Raw genomic sequence first — 5,430 nt, forward strand, 5'->3', positions numbered from 1 at the left:
TCAGACCTGAAAAATATTTTAAAAAGTATTATTTTTCACTAAACACAATAGAACTTCATCACATACAATGTACATTTATTTAGTAATTCAGAGCAAGGAAGATTGACTTTTGTTTAGATAAGGAGACTGGGAGTCAAGATTCCTGATTTCTATTCTCAGTTGTGCCATGGATTCATTGCAATACCTCTGCCAAGGCTTCTAAGCCATCACTAAGCAGAAGACTTAAGCACATGTTTAACTTCATACATGTGCTTAAGTACACTCACATTCAGCAAGACACTTAAGCCTGGGCATAGATGACTGGTGTCTCCCCATACTGGGGCACAAGCTAAAGGGGAGGACTTGTGACCTCCCCACGTGTCTCCGCCCCAGCCCCAACCCCAGCCCGGGGCCCCCGTGCTGTCCCCGCCCCACATTACCTGCTGGCGGGGGAAGAGGAAAGGGGCTCTGCCTTCCTACTGCGCTGGCTCCCCCGCGACATGGTCAGCAGCTCCCCCAGCAGCCGGGCCCGGGCAGGGAGCGGGATGAACTGCTCTCACTCACTGCTCTGTGCAGTGTAGCCAGCTGCCTGAGAGGGGCAGCAGCGGCTTCTCACTCTCTGCCAGGGCTCAGCTTCTGGGGACAAGGGCCAAGCATGCGGGGGGGAACAAGAGGCTCCAGTTCTCTCAGTCGTTGTCCCCAGAAGCTTGGACATCCTTATGCAAGTGCACTGGTAGTTAAGCTATGCTCTTTGTATCACAAGAACAATATGTTATGTTTGTTGACTTCCTTCTAGGGAACATGAGAATGAATCACTTCTTTCATGTGTCCATTTTGAACCTGTCTGGAGGATTGGTTTTTGCAATAGCAGGCCTCTGAAAGAAGGAGACCTCAAAAGGTCCAGGGCTAGATTAATCAGACCTGAGAGCCATAGCCTTTTCAGCCAGAAAGTCTGAAAGAGTACCACTATTTCTCTCTTTCTTATCTTTTGTATGGTCCTGGGGAGCACTGGAAAAGGTGGGAAAGGCATATAGCAGAGACATTGCCCATCTTTGCAGGAGATCATTCACCACATCACATCCCAGCTCTTGACGCATGGAGAAGCCTCAGGGCTTTTTACTGCAGTGTCCAAAAACAGAGAGTCAATCACTAGCCCATCAAATGGACTTACAATGAGTGAAGATAGTTTGGAGTACAGATTCCATTCTGCTTAATTCAACGTTTACCAGGTAGGTCTTGGTGTTCATCTCCTCCTCTGTGGGCACTACACATAGAGATAGCAACCTTTGCTCTACTCAGGATAAGAGAAGCTGATTTTTCTCAGTGATAGGGCAGATAGGGTTCTTCTTCTTTTGTTTATGAAAACTCCATCAGACACACTGATGGCATGATCAGAACAAGTCTGATAAACAGGGAGGGAATAATGCACCGAGACATCAGTGAATCATTAGGTTAGGGTGGATACTGTGCCCTTTCTGACACCATTCCCTGGATTGAACTGGGACTCAAATGAGCCCCCTCCACTGCCCCCAGTTGGCATCTGACATAAGAATAGCTCTGCCTTGCTCACTACAGGATAGACCTCTTTTAAAAAAAAATCTAATAATCCGAGAACATAAATGGAACCTTGATTTCTGACAACAGAGGTGATAGAGTGAGATGCAAAGGAGATAAGAATTGTTGGCTAAATTTCATATGAACTCTGGTTCACTGAAGCAGGTCTGTGTGAGATCAGCAATCTCAATAAACTTCAATAAGAACCAGATTTTTCTTTCTTTGATGTCACTTTTCTTTTATGGTCACCTTCATTTTCATGAGAGTAGTCATCCTCAGCCCCTGGCCATAACTGACTTCCTTGGCATTATATGTTTGTGTTTGTCCTGAATTCAAGATGCTCCAAGAACATGGTGTTTTCATTTCAGTGTTCTCTCTGTATGGAGGGCTGATCAGAAAAATTGTGCAGGAGGAAATACACGTGAATTTCCTTCTGCCTTAAAGCCAATATTAACTCAACCATAATCTTGGAAGAAACCCCAGTAGCATTTATCAGATCAAGTGGTAATGACTGAAACAGAAAATAAAAAAAGATGGCCTTCATATGCAAAATGAAACATTTGTCTGCGGGATTATAAAATGGGAATGTGAAAGGAAAGCCTTCTTTAGCAATTGATTCAGATGTTTCAGATGGAGCCCTGCTCTGTTTATTCCTAATTCTCTGAAGCTAAAAATAGGATGGGAACATGTTGTATTGCTGTAATCTGAAGTAGAGGATGGATGGTTTCGTTCATGTCCTGGCATTTCCATGGTTGCTTGATACTGGGAATGGGACAAAGCTGCTCCTGTGATTCTTGCAGTTCCCTTTCTGGACAATGTCCAGTTTCCTCCTTTTGACCAAAGTCTTGGCACCAGTTGGGGTATGACTCCAAATGCAGCTGGTTGGAAATCATGTAGATAGTTCTAAGGGCAGCTAAGGACCTTGCCTCAGCACTTGTTCTAGCTACTACTTGCAAAGTGGTATTTTCTATTGCCGTACTTCAGGCACTGCTTCAGTCTGCCATAGGACTAGAAATATGCAGGTAATTGTTTTCCTATCCTGCAAAAATGTCCAAGATTCCCATTCCACAGAGATGAACCAGAGACTTTCCAAAATATTTCCCAAAAAAGCAGAGACACTCACCCCAGAATAGCCAATAGCCTGTGGTTAGGGCACACAAGTAGGATGTGGAAGATGCAAGTTAATAACCCTGCTCTGAATTAGACAAACTTCTGACTTGCCCTGCCTCCATTTTCCCCACAGTTTCCTAGTCCCAGCCACTCTCCTTCTACTCCCCGAATCTGATCTCAACATTCTTACCCCAACCAACTGGATCCCAAGTCGTCCTCCCCAACTTGTTTTCCTCACTGGCTCTGTCCCAGTCTCTGCACTAGCTTCCAGTTCCAATATCTTTGCCAACCAGTTCCTTCCATCCCTTCTCCATCCAGCTCCCTGTTCCAGCCTCCCCTACATCCCAGCTCCCAGTCTCCCCTCACCACTCCTCCAGCTCCCAGTCTGAGTCTGTTTGCACAGCCGGTCCCAGTTTCTCTCCACCCTCTCCCCTGTCCCAGGCTCATCAGATGCCTTGTCCAAATCTCCTTTTCCTCTCCCGCTGTCCAAGTTTTATGCTGAATTCATTCCAATCAGACATCTTTCTCCTCTACGCTGCCTGTATGCCAGCAGGGGGGGGTCATAGAGGGCAAAGAGAAAGGACACCTGCCCCAACTCAGACCAGAGCATCTGGGAGCAGCCATTACAGGGAAAGTCTGGGTTCACCTATGAAGCCCTGACCTGGAGGAAGCATGTTCAGTCTCTCCATGAGGATGGTGCATGTCCAATCATATGTAGGAGCTGAGAGGTGAAGCACACTCAGTGAGGATGGAAGCTTCACAGATTTTAGCTGATGAAATCAAAGAAGTCTCTACTGAGCATGTGCAAACTGTGATTTTTCATAACTAGGCCAAACTTGGGTTGATTTTTATGGAGATGGCAAAAAGATACATCCTGACATAAAGGCCACCTCCTGCCAAATTTTAGGTCCCTGCTCCAAATCATGGGGGTCTTAGTGCTGTTCAAAGAAAAGGTTGCATTTTTTTTAACATGGCCAAAATAACTTATGCTTCTTAGCCTTGTTCTCAAAAACAGCCAAACAATTTGGACTAAAATTTTAAAAAAAGAAATAAAAAAAAATTCTACACCCACAGAGACTGAGGCATGCTGGCATCCACATTTTCATCCCAAATAGTTAGTTTGGCAAAATTATAAGTAACTGAAAACAGGGTCTTATAATAAGTGCTAGGCAACCTTAACAAAAGGTAGTTCAGCAGCCCCACGTTGGCCTATAATAATAATTCAATAGAATTACTAGAGGCCAGTAGCCCGTAACAACTAAAGTTATGGAAGAAAGGTTAATTCAGCTGTCAGCACTGTGAAGCCAAAAAATCAATTTCAACATCTTCCTGTTCAGGGAAGGGGAAAAAAATATCTGTGCTCTTGGTAGAAAACAAGATTCTAGCCTGCAGCTCATCCTTCCCCTCCCACCTCCCCTTCTTAAAGGGCTAGGGTGATGTTCTTGTTTTTTACCACAGTTAACGTTAGTTTTTGCTTTGTCTTCTAATCACAGGATTATTGACTAGAATTTAACAAAATACCCAGATACCAAATTGACACTTTTCATGGATGCTAAGGGCTGAAATTCTGGTCTCCCACGCAACAAAACCAGACTAAATGACCCAACACATGGTCTAGGAGAGGGTGAGTTAAATCCTGCCACCCAAGTTAGGGGCAGGGGAAAGGACATTTATGTGGCCAGGCTACAGCTATTACTACAGCCAGGGTTTGCAATTGTGACCTGTACTGATCCACTAGACCCACTTGGTATGTTCCAAACATACTGGCAGTGAGGTTCCCTGCTACCCAGTGAAATCACTGAAGACCTGAGTCAAGTGGCAGAACCTCAGAACATGCACCACAAAAGCGGCAGTGAGTGTCCAACAGCAGCAAGCAAGCAAGCAGCAGCTGACAAAAACAGCAGAGGAGTGGCAAACAGCAACTGCAGAGGCACTCAGCGACCAGAGAGACATTGCTCAATGCCACACACACACTGCCCCGCCACCCTTTCTGAGTTGGGAGGTGAACTCCTATGAACACGCCTCTGAACTCTGGGTGAAGCCAACTATGAGTGGGGTGCAGCGGAGGCAGAGATGGGTGATGTGTAAAAGGGATTTGTCAGACTCTCCCACCACAAGGTGGGAAATTGAGGCAAAGGACACTGCCCAATATACTGTGGGGTCAAGTTTTTGCTTATGATTGCATGCTTTTGAATGTGGTAGTGTTTTTTTCCCAAATTAATGTTTGGTTCCTTTTTGCTTCTAATCAAAGTTCCCTTTTGTTCTACACAGACTAGTGCCTGCGTGTGGGGAAGGTGGTGGTAAATTTTCCCAGATTACTGGATTGTGGCTCAAGCCAGTTCTGTTCTGTATTATTAAGAGGAACCCCTACATATTAAACCCAGCCCCGTTGCTGCCAACTCCACCTGGCAAAAGGCTTACATACAGAACTACAACAATTCTGCGACAGATTGTATCTCCTACTTCCACAGAGAGGCTGGGAAATTTTCAACACACATTTTCTTTAAAAATTCTAGGGGTGAGGAAGAAAGGGGAGAGAAGAGTTGTCTTCAAAATGGTTTGAACACGATGCTTATTTCCTCACTGCTAGCATCAGCTATATCTAGCAAACCCTGCACAATCATCCCAAGAATCACCCAAACGAATGCATAGCATTCCCCTACAACACAACTGCTTTCCCATAGATACTGATATGCATGTTGCTGATGGTGCACTGATGGAGATGTAAGCAAAAGAATTTTTGCAACATTAGAACTAACGTAGCAAAATAAGATACTTGTGAACTGG

This window comes from Caretta caretta, chromosome 11, assembly GCF_965140235.1.
Source record: "Caretta caretta isolate rCarCar2 chromosome 11, rCarCar1.hap1, whole genome shotgun sequence".
Lineage (NCBI taxonomy): Eukaryota > Metazoa > Chordata > Testudines > Cheloniidae > Caretta > Caretta caretta.